General features: G+C 43.0%; 1 long non-coding RNA gene across 1 annotated transcript; it reads left to right on the plus strand.

Annotated features, from left to right (window-relative positions):
• The first annotated feature begins 481 nt into the window (after nucleotides 1-481).
• Nucleotides 482-7,944, plus strand: LOC144506917 (uncharacterized). Its single transcript, XR_013499975.1, has 3 exons — nucleotides 482-795; nucleotides 2,100-2,220; nucleotides 7,575-7,944. It is a non-coding gene; the product is annotated as an uncharacterized LOC144506917 (long non-coding RNA).
• Nucleotides 7,945-19,758: the final 11,814 nt, after the last annotated feature.

The raw sequence follows: 19,758 nt of genomic DNA on the forward strand, positions 1-19,758 counted from the left end.
GACTCTCCGGTTGTCAATCAAGGCAGGATTGTCAAGATACTGAATGAATGATGTTCTGTCGCTGCAACAACTCCGCTTGCCTTTGGACCGCTATCTTACTGTGGAAAAAAAAGCGATGAGAATGTTGACCCGGAGTTAACAACAAGACAACACAAGACAAAATGAGAATAATAAAAAGCAGATAGAGAGGGAGAGAGAGAGGTGGCGGGGGAGGCGAGGGGGGGGGGGGGAGCAGCCTCGGCTTCTTTCGTAGCTTTTTTTTAGGGGGGGTTGTTTGTTTGAGTAAGTGGCTGTCAGTAAGTATTGAGGAGGTGGCTGGTTGCTTGCTTACACAGTGAATGTGTTGTCAGGAATAACGCACTGGCGGCGGCAGCGGCGGGACAATGACGGAACCCGGAAGTAGTGGTGAGCATAGCCACTCGCACGCCAAGCAGTCTCTGATATGTAGAGTATGCAATCCGGACTGCTGCAAGTCATGGGAGGGGGGGGGGGGGAGGGAGAAAACTGCGAGTGGAAATCACTCCAAACCCTCCCCCCCCCTCAACTCCCCTCAACAACCCCCTCCCCTCCCAACACACAGAGAAAAAAAAAATCAAGGTTATAAAACTAATCTTTAAATCAATCAACATTTCCCAGGCTAGATTCACTCTCTTTCTGGGTCTGTTTAAGTAGAGAGGGGAATCTTTCTCTCTCTCTCTTTCTCTCTCTCTCTCTCTGTGCCTTTCCTGTCACAACAGCCAAAAAGGAAAAGTTCTTTGGTACGGTTAAGGTTATTTCAGAACTTGCCAAAATGAGGTAAGGGCTAGAACATCCTTTGTAACATCCTTTGCTTAATATCAGCCTTCTCGCAATCTTCAGAGGTTAGGCGGTGGAAGAATTTCTGACTTGATTCAACTTCACAAGTAAAGTAGGGAACTCGTTAGTGAGACTCATCCATAACTGGTCTCCCTCCCTCTCTATAGAAGCATATATTTACATGTAGATGTGTGTGTGTGTGCTGGGGAGAATTCTTCCAGAAAGGCAGTTTTATTTAGTTAAGAAGTTCAACAGGCTTCGAATGATTATCTTTCTCGCCAGTCAGTGTGTGTGTGTGTGTGTGTGCCCCCGGTTTACTTTTGCTAGCTTTGTTGCGGTTTGCAGGGCAAAACTGAGATATTAATCGCAGTAATTCCTGATAATGATGCGTCTAATTGCATGGCGTTAACTTGGGAGAATTTAAGTGTGGTCCCTCGCACCCCCTTGAGCGAGAATGAACTTTTCCAGCGGAAAAAAAATCCTTTTGTAAAGGGGAAAGTAATTTTTTTTTGTGCACCCCGTCCAATCCCTTCGCCGCAGCCAAATTCATGCACCCAGCCGTACATCATGGCACTCAATTATCAGGCCTTCATCTGATCATCAATCACTGGGGGGGGGGGGGGGGAATGCGAGAAGTTAAGGGGAGGAGCATTGGTCGATCCATCGATTGCAGTAGTTTTCTCCCCCCCCCCCCCTCTCCCTGCACCCCCCCCCCCCCCCCGCCCCCCGTTCACAGTCCCCTGCTCACAAAGGCCAAAAGCGGACTATTGCCTTTAATATTTCGCCTTCATCAATAGACACACCGGCTTCTGTGCATGTGACATCCACATATCGATGGTTCCACTGAAATGGCAAAACACATTGTCTGCGGGATATTTGATTTCCAAAAATTAAACACGAATCACGATTTTCTCAAGGCAGACAGAATGTGTAGAGTATTTTTTCTCCCCCCCCCCCCCCCCCCCCCCCTCCTTTTTTGAGGACACATGGACACAATAATGCAACTTCAGGGGTCAATAAAGCAAAAAAAATTGAGTGATTCAGAGGATGCTGGTGATAGTGATAACCACTGCAATTAAACAGTTTGATTAAACGAGGCATCATAACAACAATGATGTTTGGGAAAACACCCCTCACATAAAAAGTAAGATAGTGCTGCGGCAGACAAATGCCGCTGGGCATTCCAATATGTTCCAGCCTCTAATACCAAGGACTGCTGACAATGTAGGAAGGACAGCATCGAAAAATCGCTCTCAAATATTTTTACGCACTGTTTCCCCCTTCTCTGTCTTAAAAAAATTGAGACGTACAACTACTGAAGATCTGCAGACTTCCCGAGACGGTCTTCAAATAAGTATTCTTCTGGTATACTCCACTGGCGACTGGTACACAGAATGATAAGTACAGCCGAGTCCTTCGCATCAAGTAAGTGCGTTTCACTAACAGGCTTTTATTCTCATACAGTGTGCAAACGGCAACGTTGCCATGGTTTTGCCTAACCGATGTAAACCACACATTTTTTTTCCTGATTGTTAATTTGGGGTGTAAGAAAAAATGGGACAAGGCAACGGACGGTGTCTGGGAGCAAGAGCGGCAGTGAGTATGAAAACAGACCAGTTTTAATTCGAAGCGAGAGCCGGCCGCCATTCCTCGTCCACAAACCCGCGAATAAAAGCCTATCTGTCGGGAGAGAAGCCGAGTTTTGGACGCTTTTGTAAATTGTGAACCCCCCCCCCCCCACCCCCCCTTACTCCGAAGCAGCAGAGCGACGAGTTGGCAGCGGCGATGAGTAGAGACTTTCTAAAGTGATAAATAAAAGGAAATGTTGTGTGACTGTCATCGGTGACTATTGAAAATGCATTTGTTCCGATTCGTTTTTTTGTGTAAATGGGTATTGCGCTGTAACTATCTCCTACTGTAAAGTGGGCGCCGGAAAATCGTGCACCCTTCTAGATTAAATATTCTAACTGTATATTGACCATTTTGCTTTGAATATCTCATCTTCGACTGATAGTCCCCGAAGTAATACGCATTGTGTGTTAAATATGTCAAATTAATTCCAGTTTGTTTTATAATACAAAGCAAAGTGCCCACTCGGATTTTCTGTGCTTTAAAAGTTTTTAAAAATTATCTCCTGCATTTGTCGTCAATATTATTAGCAAACAATTGTCGACCAAAGCGCCATTTAAACTGGGCGGCAATCAGCAAGCAAGGCACGAATTCTGCTGTGTTACAAATGATAGTCACCTCGCATTTTTATCAATAGAAATCTATTTAATAGTTAGAGTTCTTCTTCTGAATACTTGAATGTAAAACACGACGGTCTACGGTTCAATAAAGATTCGCAGACCTAGAGTACAAAATTACAGATTTTCCAAAGACAGACTGTCAGACCCAGAAGGGTATTTCTGTAAAGTGTCTCTCTGGGTTTCGCTAAGATATCAATTCCATTTCTATCTTTTAAAAAATATATATAACAATCTTAGCAGTATGATGTGCATGTCTTTCCCCCAACTTGCTTTTAAGAGGCGATTGATTTGTTTTATGTAATTTGTTTGGTGTGGGTTTTTAAAAAAGTTTACAGTTTTCAGTTATCGGGATTAACTATAGGCCAGGCTCTCCGCACCATCTACCTTCCTGAAATTCAGCCTTTTACAGGGGATTTCAATAGGGAATCAAGTCGCTGCCGTTCACATAAAGGCAAATGTGTGTCCGGTTGTGGAGTGCATCTCCATCAACAAGCAGATAGTCGGGGCTAGCCGAAGATTGCTTTAACAGCTGGTAAAATTTCATCTTCTGGTGTCAAATTGGGGTCAACTTGGGGTTAGAGCTATCAATGTTCAGAGTAAGCAGTCCAGCTGTGTTGAGATTCATTAAGAGTTCAGTATCTTTTTCAAGGAAAACAGCGCTAAGATAATCAGAGAACGAAGGATCCCGTTCCTCTTCCTGCAAGTGCAACTTACTGGCGCGAAATGGTGAACAGATCAAAACTTTAAGATTCACCCCGAGAAGCGGCAGAGACGCGCCTCACTCCTTCCCTCCCTCCATCGTGCATGTCTATACCCCCTGCACCCCCCCCCCACCCCGCATTCATCCCACAGCAGAGTTTAAAACATTGATGAGATTCCATCCTCATTTACTGATGCGAACTCATTCTGTTCAAAGTAGACACCCTTCCTGTGCAACTTGCTTTTGACACAGAAGGAGGATTGCCCGAATTATTCACCAAAAGATGAATTAAAGTGAAACGAACTCCTCCCAGAGTAGCTTTCAGACACGCGTTTAGTTGTTGGTTTAAAAACTTCGATTTGTGAATATAGAAAATGCGCAAACCAATCCCAAAATAATCCCAAATCGATTGATACAAGTTGCCGGGCTATGATCGCTCAGTTAGGAACAGACATATATAAAATCTGAATGTTATAATTTGTTTTAAATTAAGGTGTCAGTTCCCCTATGGAATGATGAAATGTGATACATAGAATAAAGCGAGGCGATATCATCAGAGGCTGCAGTTATTTGCATGTTTTGGTTATAAGGGAAACCGCGTTTGAATGTTCCTGGCTCTCACCACATTTAACCATGGGTTTTGTTTAAAACTGGTTGCCTTTCAGTCTAAGTTTGTGTGTGTGTGTATACCTTTATTCAGTTTTGGGAGCATCTCACCCCTCCCCTCCCCCCCCCCTCCACATCGTGTAAATTTGTGTAAATGTATTTAATTTGCTAACTGCAAAAGTTTTTTAAGTCTCTCTCATTGTTCGGGGAGTGAGGTGAGGCGCGGCTGCGACACTTTCGCAATGTCTTTCACCAGATTATTAATTCTTCCCGAGAATCCTATCTCCCAAAACCGACTCAGTCTTGAATTTACAGGTTGGTTTATTTGCTTTTAAAATCATGGGCTCCCAATAACCCTCCCAAACAGACCCCTCCCTCCCCAAAGAGGAAGATTTAGGGCGATTGTGTTGAACTTTTCCTGACCCCCTCCACCCCACATCCCAATGTTACCATAAAGCCCTTAAAAAAACACTTAGGTGTTTAGTGGTTACCTGCAACGCATGGAAGATTAAAACCCCTCGGATTCCCCTTCAATGTCCACCCCAACCTTGCCGCGTTACACACAAAAAAAAATCCCCAAACCGGTGGTGAACTTTGGGGCAGATGTTGAACAGCCAGATAGCTGTTTGTACAGCGGCCCTTTAGCGCTACCTGGCGGGAGTCTGGCTATAGCTTTTCCACTGCTGAGAAAACACTGTATTCAACTCCCCCCCCCCCCCCTCCCCTCCAACAATCCACCCTCTAAAATAGATCCTTGCAAAGCCGCCCTAAGTTCACCTACCAGCAGCACCGGGTCAGTGATCTGGTTTTAAATGAACACATTAAATGGTGCCAATAGAATTCATTTCAAAGGAAAACTCAGTGAGATAACCCAACGTCCAATGATCTCATTTGATTATAGAAAGAGTAAACTTTTTGTCGCCTGGCCCTCCCTGCCCAGGAAGGCTGAAAAACCACCGCCATCATCCGCTCGTTATTTCTAAATTCTTTTATCTTTCTTTCCAATGGGATCGATTTCAAGACTAATACATTTGATTTCGGGAGCTAAGGGCGGCTTATCGCTAAATTGTCACAACTGATCGCCTGCTTGTTCCTTCTTTCTGATCTGCACCTTGTTATTTTTTGATGTAAGCTATCACTCCGATGCCTATTTATTTTTGACCGGCTTGGCTGCATTTGTTGGGGGGGGGGGGGGGGAGTGGGATGGTGGGAAGAATCATCCACAAAGCCGGGAACCCGCAAGTCACCAAGCCAGAACTTCTTAATGACCGGCGCTGTTGTAGAAATGTTAATACAACACCTCGCCCACACAAGACATCTCCCGCACGCCAATTGCACACGGAAGCATTTGCAAGAACTGTTACTTTTTCGGAGATGTGTGCTAATTTAGGAACATGCCTTCTCCTTGACACATTTTAGCCGGGTTTTGTTTGAGCCAGGACGGCGTTTGCAGGCATTTAAATCGCTGATAATTCAAGCAATTTCGCCGCACACAATTTATATTTGTTTAGCCGCTCCGGAGAAAGCTGGCTTTCTAATTTTATTTGGGGGGGGGGGGGCAATGTTATTTACATTCACCGAACAATGGCAACAAAAAAGAAATCCCCCAACAAATCAGGCCGATTTAGGTAGTTATTTTAGATGTTAATAGACTATGCTTCTCTGCTTCTTAAACACAAACGAGCCATGTTTATAAGTAGTGGAATCATTTAATGAGTGTCATTAAAGCGTGTTTCATTGCAATTATCCCTGGATTAGACGCACCAAAACCAGGTTAATTTGAGAAAAAGCAATTAGTGGGTGCTGTAACAAAGCAAGGGTAAATCTTCCTCGACTTGATTGTAACAGTATCGCGATAAATTTCACCCGTTCGATATCTTATGTATCTCACCCCCCTTGAATCGCACGCGAAAAGGAAGCTTAATGTTTTTTTTCTCCATAATAGTGTTAACGCCAAGACAGTCCCCAAACAGCAGTTTTGTGATGTCCCTCGCCTTACTGATGGCTTTTATGCACACTCTGATCTGCAACAAAGCAATATTTGAGCCGTTATGTTCTGGCCGTGATTAAATGTAACTTTTTATAGGAGCGGTGTCTCGGATTTACACTGGAATTTGGTTGCTAAAATTGGGGAATAAATCGAATGCCTCCCACCCCCCCCCCCCCCCCACCTTCGTCTTTCTGCCCTCTCCTCAAAGGGGAGGGTAAGACTTCAATTAATGACACAGTCTTGAAAGGATTCTTTTCTTAAATTAAGACCAGCAAATAAGATATCGGAAAAAAATATTGTCCAGCTAGAAATATTGTGGGAGTATTCTGGGAGCAGGAAATTCGCTCCATTTTCTACCCCTGTCTCGCCTGGCATCTTTTATTACGGGCAGCACCTTTCTGGCACATTTGGATTATGCGCCGTTTCTATTATTTAAACTTAAAAAGGATGATTTCAATTGGAAGTGCTTGATCCTTAGAAGCACTGATGAAAATTAATTTTGCATTAATGATAATTATTCACTTGTTCAGTTCCATTTAGCGGTTAATGTGACTGTGAACAATGGAATCTCACTTGACTAAATTACTCTGCGGGTAACAGAGCAAGGGGGACATTACTTATTTTAGGACTGGGTTATTGACCTAAACGGGAGTGAATGTTAACCATTAATTTGCGCACCTTTTTTGGGCGATTTTATTTCCTCCGTTTTCAAAAAATCCAATATAATTTAAATAAATTTGATTAGCCACGGTATTCAAATAATAAAATGCATCACAACTTTTACAAGGAGACGAATTTGCCATTGGGGAAAATATACGCCGAATTTGCACATTGTGTGTGTGTGCCTGTATTCAATCATTACCTTTTCAAACCTGATCCCCAACTTTTTTCTTTAGACTGTGTGTGTGGAAGGGGATAGTGGCGAGCACTCGACAGCGGGGGAGCAGCAGACCTGGGAAGTCCCCCACTTTAGATGGAGAGGCGGCTTCCCGATAAAACGCCGTTAAAGAAGGAATAATGAATGTAGAGGAATGAATGCCAGGTTGTCGGGAATAAGCTACAAAGCAGTGGGCGAACTCTTGTTTTGTGGAGGTCAGATCACGGGCGAGTGTTTTTTTCGCCCGCAGATCATTAGTCATAATTGAGTATGGTTTCTGTGGACTTGGGACTTAAAAGTTAATAACAATGACCTTCTTGCGGTTGTCCTAACATTATTCATTTTTATTTTTGCCAGGACGATTTGCAAGCGATTCCCACTGACCGGAGAATACAATGACATCCTGGAAAAGTCATCACGAATGTGTTGTTTGTTCTTTAATATTATGTAAACAGATAACATTTCATCTGTGTCTCGGTGCGAATCAATCAGATTAAACCCAGGCTTCAGCGGTTAATATATTGATTCACTGAATTGGTGGGCATGGTTTCCAGGGTGTATTGTACTGCACTGGAGCAGAAAGTTAAAACATTTAAAATAAAAAAAACATTGCTGTGTTTTACCATTCGAATTTGAACCATATAGATTCATTCCCTACCCCTCCCCCCAAATGCAGATTGACATTCGCTATTGATTTAATTACTAGATGAATAAAAAATAACTTCACAAATCAATGTCTCTTTGTGTGGCACATCTCTTCCACTTGTGCGAGTTTCATCTCGTTAAGTGAACGAAATAGAAACGGAACGGCGCAAATTTACTAACATTTTCGTAAAACATGACCTCTTTAGCGTGCAATTCGTTGCAAAAGTAACATATCCGCAATTTCCCTCTTTATTTAAAGGATTTTTTTTCAATATCGCAGCACGGATTGTAAGGTAGCCCCAACGATATCTGGATGTTTCAAATATTGTGCCTAGGCAGAAAAGGGGTTAAAATACCTTTACACTAAGTTCAATCGGCTTCATTAGCTTTTAAAGATTTTGAGGAATTATTTTAATCGATTGGCGTTCTCTGTCCATAATTGAAAAAAAAACATAACGCATTATTAAACACGCTGCCGTGCCATCTGATTCTACAAATAAGAATTGGGAAACAATATCCAGTCTCACCAATGAAACGGGATTTAAATTATAAGGTAAGCTTTCACATCATTTTCCAACAGTAGCTCAATATCAAAATAATGATGGGACATGCGGGTGGAAAAAGAGACATGAGATTGTTTGGGTTTTATTTGTTAATGAGGCGGCAGGTTTTTCTTTCTGGACGTCAGCCATCCTCTCATATATTAAAGCCATCCTGGACCTTGTGAGGTTTGCTTCAGGGCGTTACTTTGCAGCCTGAGCGGGGATTGGGAAAGGGGTTGATGTTACAGTGTGCTACAGACTAACTGCTCTGTCCTGCCTCGTCACAAGTCCCTTCCCACCTCTTCTCCCCAGGAGGCTGTCACATTTCTCTGCTCCTTGCCCTGGTTATTTCCAAATAGCCCTGTGAATCCACACTCCTCCAACCACCTGTTTGTATCTTACACTGTGGCCCACAAATATCGCCACAAACCGAGAAGGGCATTTTTTAATGTTTATAAAGTTTATTTATTAATTTCACAAGTAGGCTTACATTAACACTGCAATGAAGTTACTGTGAAAATCCCCTGGTCACCACACTCGGCGCCTGTTCGGGTAGACTGAGGGAAAATTTAGCATGGCCAATATACTTAACAAGAAATGTTACCTATATCTATATCCCTAATATACCTCACAATGAAATAAGACAGGGGTAAAAATAAATGGGGATTTTTGAATGTGTTCAGTTGGTGTAAGATACATTTGATGTAAAACAATGGCAGAATTTGAGCTGTACAGGAACCGTCTGAGCCACCAGAGCTATTTCTATCCCAATGCCAGTACCCAGACACCAGGGATTGCAGCTCACATGTATCATTTCTTGTTGCTGTTGCTCTGGCTTGACCCCCTGCTCGGCAAGGCATTTCCCCCAGTTGCTGTGGTTGAGGGGTCGCCAGGCTGCAGGTCCTCCTTTGGGAGCTTCTTTCTGGAGCCAGGGTCAGGGACCTCCACCCACTGCCACCCTCCCGTCCCTCCAATGCCATTCACAGCCACTGCCACCTGCCCCCCTCCCCCCCACACCACCCTCCCCCCACCGCTCCAACTCTCCAAAGCCGCGGCACCTTCTCTCTCTCGCGCGTACCCGATCCTCCCCATTGGGAGAAAGCGGCGGCAGAGCGCGCCCGCGGGTCAGAGTGAGCGAGTGTATCTGTGTGTGTGTGTATAAGTGTGAATGTGTTTGTGTGTGTATGTATCAGTTTGTGTTTATGACTATGTGTGTGTGTATGCAGGTTTATGTCTGTGAGTGTGTGTAAATGTGGGTGTGTGTATCTGTCTGTATATGTTTGAGTGTGTGTATGTGCATGTGAATGTGTATGCATGTGTGTTTCAATGTGACTTTGTGTGCGTGTAAATGTGATTGTGTGTGTACCTGTGTGTGTATTTGAGATTGTGTCTCTGTGTGTAAGTGTGTCTGTGTGTATATTTGTGAGTGTGTGAGAGTGTGCATGTGTGTGTAAGTGTCTGAGTGTGCATGTGTGAGTGTATGTGTGTATCTGTGTGTGTGCCTGTGTGTTTAAGTGTATGTATGTTTGTGTGTGAGTGTATGTGTGTGTTTATTTGTGTTTGTGTGTTTGTGTGTGTGTGTATATGTGTGTGTGTATATGCGTGAGTGTGTGTGTTTGTGTATGTGAGTGTGTTTGTGTGAGTGTATGTGTGTGTGAGTGTGTTTATTTGTGTTTGTGTGTGTGTGTGCGAGTGTGTGTGTATGTGTGAGAGTGTGAGTGTGTGTGAGTGCATGTGTGTGTGTGTGTATTTATTTGTGTTTGTGTGTGTTTGTGTGTGTGAGCGTGTGTGTTTGTGTTTGTGTGTGTGTTTGTTTGTGTGTGAGTGTATGTGTGTGTGCGTGTTTATTTGTGTTTGTGTGTGTGTCTTTGTGTGTGTGTGTGAGTGTATGTGTCTGTGTGTGTTTGTGTTGAGTGTGTGTATTTGTGCAACAGGAGCTGTTAATGATAATTATCTTAAGTGTACCTGCAGCAGTATGTACAGGTGAATAAGATGCTAGGTGTTTAAGGGATTAGATAGATTTGGCATGGGATGTGTAGCCATTGTTGTATGTATGATTTATGTTTAAGTTACTAGATTGAGGAATTGTACCGTAATGAGATTTTAACAATTTCCCTGATCTGTGTAACTGCTGGGTGTTGGCACCAATTTATTTATGGTATTTTGTGTGTTCCTCCCTTCAACCTGCTTTCATATCTGACTCTGTCACGACATGCCTTTTGCTGCATTAACGGGTTGCAGCCAGGGAGGCAGTCCTCAGATCTCTGACGCAGTTGGTTCCTGAAAACCGCATCATAAGTCAAAACATCATAAGTTGGAACTGGTTTTCCCGTGGAAACAACGTTATAAATGGGGGCTCAGTTCCAAAACCAAGGCGCGAAACCCAGTTTTCACAGAACAGTGAAAAAGTTGTGGGATCTTGCTTCAGTATAATTGCCTCACAGTAGTGTATTTCCCATGATATAACAGTGCCTACACTTGCAAAGACTCTTCTATCCTGTATTTGAGAAGCAATTTGACCTTCCTGAGGTTGTGAGAACAAAGAACAAAGAACAAAGAACAATACAGCACAGGAACAGGCCCTTCGGCCCTCCAAGCCCGCGCCGCTCCCTGGTCCAGGATTGAATCCTGAATCCAGGATCCCCGCCCAATTTTCCAGCCTATCTACATACCAATATCCTATCCACCGAGCTGTCCCTCACAGCTACGATGCTTTGTTCATCACAACCTATTAACTCACCCCCACCCCCCCATTCCAGACCATGTGATCTCCAGGGAGAGGCGAAAACCCAGAGTGAAAAACCCCAGGGCCAATATGGGGAAAAAAAAAATCTGGGAAATTCCTCTCCGACCCCCTGAGGCGATCGAAACGAATCCAGGAGAGGCGAAACAGAAAGGAACATAACAGTTGGTAAACTGTTTACTGGCACGGTGCCGTGAAGTCAAAAGTATGAAGAGAGATTGAACAGTTTAGGCCGATACTCTCTGGAATTTAAAAGAATGAGGGGAGATCAAATTGAGGTATACAAGATGATAAAAGGTATGGATAAAGTAGACGTTGAGCGGATGCTTCCTCTTGTGGGGCATTCTAGGACGAGAGGTCATAGTCTTAGGATAAGGGGCAGCAAATTTAAAACAGAGTTGAGGAGAAACTACTTCTCCCAAAAGATTGTGAATTCACTACCCCAAAGTGTGGCGGATGCTGGGGCAGTGAGTAAATTTAAGGAGGAGATTTTTAATTGGTAATGGGTTGAAGGGTTATGGGGAGAAGGCAGGAAAATGGGGATGAGGAGCAGATCAGCCCTGGTCGAATGGCGGAGTGGGCTCGATGGGCCGAATGGCCTAATTCTGCTCCTATATCTTATGAACTTATGAGGGTGCCGATGTATAAACATAAGTGCCATTTGCCGTGGCTCAAATGTTGTAAAGTTGAGGACTGCTTGTATTACTATGTTTACCCTGTCTGACTCGAATTGTGTAGGACAGAACTCTACCTGTGCATGGTTACATACATACATACATGAAATGACTCCCCTTGTGGACAGTGCAGACAGAAACCCGCCCAAACCATGTGATTGAATTCCAGGTGTAAAATCCCCAACAGGCTCCAAGGGGGTTGACATTGTGCTGTAGTTATACCTGATGTGTCAGACCATCGCACAGTGCTTCCTCTGGGCAACCTCACCCTTCCTAAAATCACACCCCAGGATAGGCCAATCCCAGACTCGTACTAAAATAAAAGCAAAACACTGCAGCTGCTGAAAATAAGAAATAAAAAAAACAGAAGATGCTGGAAAGACTCAGCAGGTCCATCAGATTCTGTGGAGAAAGAAACAGAGTTAATGTTTCAAATCCGTTTAATACTTCTTCGAAGAAGAGTCATACGGACTCAAAACATTAACTCTTTTTCTCTCTCTACAGAATCTGATGGACCTGCTGAGTTTTCCCAGCATTTTCTGTTTTTTATTCCAGATTTGTACCACAACTTTAGTGTAATTGTGACCTCTCACACCAGCTTTTGTGCAACAGCAATATGTTTTCTGCGGAATGATAGTCAATGTAGATTTTTGCCATTGATCTCAACAGATCAGATTGGATTTGCTCAGGTAAAATCCAGGAACAGTGGAATTGCATTCCAAAATAAAGAGCCCTGATCACAATCCAGGGAATGCAGATCATAGCAAAGGTACAGCAGCAACCTGGAAACATTGAAACATAGAATATAGAAGCAGGAGTAGGCCATTCGGCCCTTTGAGCCTGCTCCACCAATCATTTTGATCATGGCTGATCATCAAATTCAATATCCTGATTCCACCCCCCTCCCACAACCCCCCCACCCGCCACCACCCCCCCCGCCCCCCATATCCCTTGCTCCCTTTAGTCCCAAGAGCTATATCTAATTTCTTCTTGAAAACACACAACGTTTTGGCCTCAACTACTTTCTGTGGTCATGAATTCCACACATTAACCACTCTCTGGGTGAATAAATTTCTCCTCACCTCAGAGGGGTAGCACGGTGGCACAGTGGTTAGCACTGCTGCCTCACCGCACCAGGGACCCGGGTTCGATTCCCGGCTTGGGTCACTGCCTGTGTGGAGTCTGCACGCTCTCCCCGTGTCTGCGTGGGTTTCCTCCGGGTGCTCCGGTTTACTCCCACAGTCAGAAAGACATGCTGGTTAGATACATTGTCCATGTTAAATTCTCCCTCAGTGTACCCGAACAGGCGCCGGAGTGTGGCGACTCGGGGATTTTCACAGTAACTTCATTGCAGTGTTAATGTAAGCGTACTTGTGAGACTAATAAATAAACTTAAACTTAAAAGGTTTACCCTCAAACAATGACACCTAGTTCTGGGCTCTCCCACCATTGGGAACTTATCCAACACCCAAGAATAATAGAAACTTAATGAAATATCTCTGGGACTTTGATTGTTACTTCCTCAGAAAATAGGAAAGAAAAATGTTTATTGCTCACAATTGTAACTGACTGTCATGTACACATAAGTTGTAATGTCATTCCACACATGTCATGATAACATCGATGGTCTGTACAGCCTTTAAACCCGAGAATTAAGATTGGTTTTTGGTGGAGCTAGCATAAATAAACTGTCCCAGTTCAAGGTAAATTTTGGAGAGGTTTGCTTCCGATAATCTAAATGATTTTAATCCCTGTATCTTTGTATTTCACTGCAAGGCTCTAAAACAAGAAACATGTTGTAAGTCATATTTTAGGGCAGCACTGTGGCACAGTGGTTAGCACTGCTGCCTCACAGCAGCAGGGACCCAGGTTCAATTCCGGACTCAGGTCACTGTCTGTTGGAGTTTGCACATTTTCCCCGTGTCTGCTTGGGTTTCCTCTGGGTGTTCTGATTTCCTCCCACAGTCCAAAGGTGTGCGGATTGACCATGCTAAATTGACGCTAATGTCAGGGGAATTAGCAGGGTAAATATGCGGAGTTATGGGAATAGAGCCTGGGTGGGATTGTGGTCAGTGCAGACACGATGGGCTGAATGGCCTCCTTCTGCATTGTAGGGATTCTATGAAGTCTGTGTAAAATTTTAGCTTGTTAATATCCAAATTGTTGATGAGCGTTGGTATGGAGTTACTGTTACAACAGAGAGAGGACATATACAGTTATCGAATGACATTAGCTTGCTTTTCTGTGTTTTAAAGGTTTTATTTTGTATCTTTTATCTTTAATAAAACATTTTTACTGTAAGATATGAGGAAGACATTTCTTCCCACTTAATAAATCATGTCTCTACTTTGCACATACTTTGCACATCTTTTTAGTGATTTCTGTAAGCAAGACCTGCATGCAAGAAGGTGATACTGTTCCAATCAGTGTTTCTAGAAAGTTTCAGACTTAAGGTATTCTTTTGTTAGGAATCTGTAGGGGTACACAGATCAGAACCACTGTTTGATAAGAGTGTGAAAAGTTGATTTGAGTATCGGAATAGGCATGTTTTGCTGCAATTGTACAGGGCATTGGTGAGGCCACACCTGGAGTATTGTGTGCAGTTTTGTGTCCTTATCTGAGGAAGGATGTTACTGCTATAGAGGGAGTACAACGAAGGTTTACCAGGCTGATTCCTGGGATGGCAGGTCTGTCATATGAGGAGAGACTAAGTCAGTTAGGATTGTATTCATTGGAGTTGAGAAGAGTGAGAGGGGATCCCATAAAAACCTATAATATTCTAGCAGGATGAGATAAAATAGATTCAGAAAGATGGTGGGGGAGTCCAGAACTCGGGGTCATAGTTTGTGGTTAAGGGGTAAACCTTTTAGGATAGAGGTGAGGAGAAATTTCTTCACCCAGAGAGTGGTGATTCTGTGGAATTCACTACCACAGAATGTAGGTGAGGCCAAGAAAAAATTTCAAGAAGAAATTAGATATAGCTCTTGGGGCTAAAGGGATCAAGTGATATGGGAGGAAGGGAGATCAGGATATTGACTTCAATGATCAGCCATGGTCAAAATGAATGGTGGAGCAGGCTGGAAGGGCTGACTGACCTACTCCTGCTTCTAGTTTCTATGAAAAGACTTGGATTTAGCCAGATCATTTGCATGGATATTCAGTAAATCATGTGAAATATCAACTGCTCATTCACAGGTTGAATAAAAAAAAATGTTTTAAAAAAGTTTATTTATCAGTCACAAGTAGGCTTACATTAACACTGCAATGAAGTGAAAATCCTCTAGTCGCCACACTCCGGTGCCTGTTCGGGCACACTGAGGGAGAATTTAGCATGGCCAATGCACCTAACCTGCACATCCTTTGGACTGTGGGAGGAAACCGGAGCACGCAGACATGGGGAGAATGTACAGACACCACACAGATAGTGACCCAAGCCAGGAATTGAACCTGGGTCCCTGGCGCTGTGAGGCAGCAGTGCCAACCACTGTGCCACTGTGATAAAACGGCTTGCAAAAATTTAGCTTCATGTACCCTTTGTTTAAAGGAAAATGTAAGGTATGATTGTTGTACAGCAAGCTCAGAGATCCTGTATCATATGAGTAATTGTTTGAATATTCAGACATAATGCCTGACGGTGTTGATTCCCTGATCTTTTTGCTGTATTAATATTGGCTTATTTTTATAAATTGGCAGAGGAGTGGATGATTGGGATACTGAATTATTGCAGGAGTGAAATGGAAGGAAAGATCGGAAAGCCTCACTTGCATTCATTTATTGGCAGATTCATGTAACAATAGATATTGGAAAAGATGGAAAACTAATGGCTAAAATGCCACCATCATACTGTGTAGAACAATGGCTGAAATAAATCACATTCAGAATAGGATGGATTGAATTGGAGCCTTTTTTTGTTAAAGTGTCATTGCTAAAGAATTATTTGTCCTCAAATAAAGGATATCATGGCTGGGGAAAACAGAACAGTTTTTCAATTCTTGTACTTTTCACTGGCACGTAGAACTCTGAATTCAAGTTTCTCACAAGTGTGGCAAAGCTGCAGTAACCTCCAGTCATCTGCTGCAACTTTGCCTGAGACGAATGTTCACAACTGCACCAGCGTGCTTTTTTTGATTTTTCTTTTGCACTAGCTATCCATATGGCCTCTCGAGAGTGAGATTCTCAATTATGTACTGAATTATGAGTCATTTTTGACACATTTCCATTTCCATTACGAGCTAGGTGTATTTCACAGAGAAGACTTGTACCTAGCACAGCAGGAGAGAGGGGGAGGAATCTTTAATCCCATCCCAGTTTTGACTGGCTTTTGAGTTAAATCCCAGCGGTGAAAGGACACAACCTGATTTTCCACATTGGCTCCTTTATAATTTTCAACAGCCGGATCCACTAAGATTTGTGCAATAAATAACTGAGATATGCAATTAAGGAAATAAAATTGCAGCCAGTTCTCTTCTTGCATTATACAGACTAATAAGGACTGAGTTTGGTAGCTGGAGAATGATTGTAAACATGAGAGTGCAGCCACTCTACATATATTAATATTCAAATTAGGTTATTGCTCACAATCAACAATGGGAAATGTACAGTAAGTAGGCAGGATGTAGCACCACAAAGATAGACTCATTTCCTGTCATAACGAGGATTATTGAAGTGTACAATGTTTATTAATTCTGAGCTAGTTTTTATAAGTAAGTTGGATAGAGGTGTTAGCACTATTCAGATATTCACCCTTACACACACAATCATGCATTAAGAAGTCTCACCGCAAAACCTTATATGCCGTCAAACTTATTAATATAATTGCAATTCTCTGTATGGTTTCCTGTGCAAACTGTTTTCAGCCACGGCATGTCTTCAGCTGTAAGCACCATGCAACAATTTTCAGAGGTAATGAGTATTTAAAGGCACAAAAGCATTTGATCATCATTTTTGGCCATTGAGGAACGGAGTTAAGGAAAAGGTCTGTATCATATTCTGGCAAGGCTAGTACTGGATTTGGAATCAGACTTGGTTTACATAGGTTTTGCAATGTGAGTTCTCTAAGGGTTGGCAACCGATCTACCCTATTACTCTTTCAAAATATTGGATTTTGTAATAAAAAGCACGCATGGAAAAACATTAAAAGTGCCCCATTTGGGAGTTATATCTCTTGGTGTATATTTTAATGGTTGCAATATATAATGTGAATATTATACTGAAAGTAATTAATACATTTTCATGTCACATAACCTAGCATGTTGACTAAGAACCAGCTGACCAAATTATTAAGACAGTTTTATGTTGCAGGGACATACCTGTGCATTGTAGCATTATTTGAAACAAGGTTTAAAGATTAAAATTTATTTATTAGTCTCACACGTAAGCTTACATTAACACTGCAATGAAGTTACTATGAAAATCCCATAGTTGCCATACTCTGGTGCCTGTTTGGGTACACTGAGGGAGCATTTAGCATGGCCAATGTACCTAACCAGCATATCTTTTGGACTGTGGAAGGAAACCAGAACATCCAGAGGAAACCCACGCAGATATGGGGAGAACGTGCACGTTCTGCACAGATAGTGATCCAAGCTGGGAATCGAACCGGGTCCCTGGTGCAGTGAGGCAGCAGTGCTCACTATCCGCTTGGCTCAGTCAGTGGTGCACCAACTTCTGAATCAGAAGGTTTAGCGTGGGCGGGAGAAGGGTGGTGGTATTGGTCTAAACTCCACTTCAGGACTGGAGATAATCTGGGTTTATACTCCAGTGCAGTAATGAGAAATGGTAGATATGCAAGTTTTCAGTGAAATGTTAGACCGAGTTCCCACCTGTTGGTTTAAGGAAGTGTAAAAAGGTTAATTGGGGCTATTTGAAAATGTGTTTGGAGTTTCCTATTCTGAGCCAAAGACTGTCCCTTAATCAACATCACCAAATCACATTCATCAGTTATTTTAGTTTGTAAATTTATTGTTGAGGTATGGCAATTGCAGCAATGCTGTGCTTATCTCTCTTGCAATCAAGCTATTCATCAACAATGATCCTTAAGATGTTAGTGGGAAGCCATTTCCCCCATGTCACTCCATAACTCCTCACGTTCCCCCAAGCCACCCATGCCCCTATACTCCCTGATAGTCTCTTGTCCCCCTCACATTCCCTCATGCCTTTTCACATTCCCTCATGCCACCTCAACGCTCCCCATGTATCCTCCATAGCCAAGCACCCAGTATGCACAATCTGTGGTCCTCAGGTGCCATCCAATAGCAATGGGAATTATTTTAATGTAATTGGAAAGTCTTCAAATGCCTAATGATGTACAAAAGCCCTGAATTAGAATTCACTGTGATTGATTCTGGGCCAAAAAATAACCCGAGTGGAAAGAAATTGTGGGCCCTTAAGTTTTAGCTTTGTAAACAGATATTATCTGTTATTATGGGCTTGTAAAGGTTTTGATAGTTTTTGGATCACATTGAGCTGAAGTTTTTGAAACACAGCCAAGCACTCATAATGGAACAGTGGTTATAAAGGAAGATTTCAGCTCCACTGGCAGAACAGATATCACTTACATTTGAACTCAGAGTGCCTGTCAATCCATGGAGTGGGGCCAGGTGCAAACCATTTCTCCTACCTTCATAAGCAGGTTATTTTTGAAAAACAGTTTGCTAGATCTGCTAGTTTACTTAAATCAGAGTACCCAATTATGACAGACAAGGACTTTTCTTTTACATTTCTGAAAACATTATGGCACTTTTTCCATTGGAAAAGTACTGTAATGCTGGTCAACGTAGGGGTCATTTCACCCTTAAAGAACAAATCTCGACAATGAATCACTGAATAACAACACAACACAGCACTGGATAGCGACATTTGAAGGTGCCAAAATATTTTACAGTTATCTCTCAGACTATTCCAGACTCTGCAGCAGGCATTCCTCAAACATTCAGACATGGTGTGGTTTCAATTGGTTTCCAAAACCCCACACCACCGGATGACAATGGTGTGTGGGCAGAAATCTGATTTTTTTGCCCCATTTAAAATGGAGAATCTGACATCCGTGGTGTTGGCTGAGAGTAATGACTCAGGAAGCTCGGCTGGAAAGGAACATAGTTTATTACAGAATGCAAAGTAAAACAACAATTATGGTCTACACACACTAGCCTCTGCCTGGAATTATAGTTCAGCAGGCCCAGTCCTTGGCCTGCTTTATAAAAGGCTCAGGTAACGAGCTCCAGCTGGGCAGGACACTGCCTGTTACCAGGGGAACTCATACTCAATGAGTCCCATAGGGAGATCAACCAGTGATTCCCCATGGACCACATGGGGGTTATCACAGTGTGCATTTAAGGGTGAGAAATTTTAGGATAGTGGGGTTTCCTTTCCCACCATCTGAAGCATTGGTGGGGAACACATCCACACCGACATTGTTTGCCCATAGCAATTTCCCCACTCCAATGAGCTTTAATTGGCTGGTGGCAGGATTTCTGCCCCTCACTCAGGAGGAAGTCCCGCCTTAGTGTAATAAGTGAATTCTAATTCAGGGTTTTAATCGATCGTTAGGCGTTTGAAGATTTTCCAATTACTTTTTAAAGTAATTCCCATTATTATTGGATGGTACCTGAGGACCACAGATAGTGCACATTGGGTGCTTGGCAATGGAGGATACATGGGGAGCATTGAGGTGGCGTAAGGCAGAAATCAGCCAACCTGATTGGTCAGCATCTCTCTAGTTGCTGCAGCACCAGAAGCAGTAGTGGACAAAACTGGAACTGCATGCGGTTCCTGGAGCCAAAGTCCCAGGATTCCAGGAAAAGGTAGGTTTTGATGGATCTCAGGGTGGACAGTGGGAGATTGACATATTGGCAGAGAGGCCGGGTTGGGTGGTATAAGGGAGGTCTTGTGGTTACCGGACTTTAAGTGGGTTGGAAGGGGGGGGGGCTGAAGTTTGG

The sequence above is a fragment of the Mustelus asterias genome, chromosome 18 (assembly GCF_964213995.1).
Source record: "Mustelus asterias chromosome 18, sMusAst1.hap1.1, whole genome shotgun sequence".
NCBI lineage: Eukaryota > Metazoa > Chordata > Chondrichthyes > Carcharhiniformes > Triakidae > Mustelus > Mustelus asterias.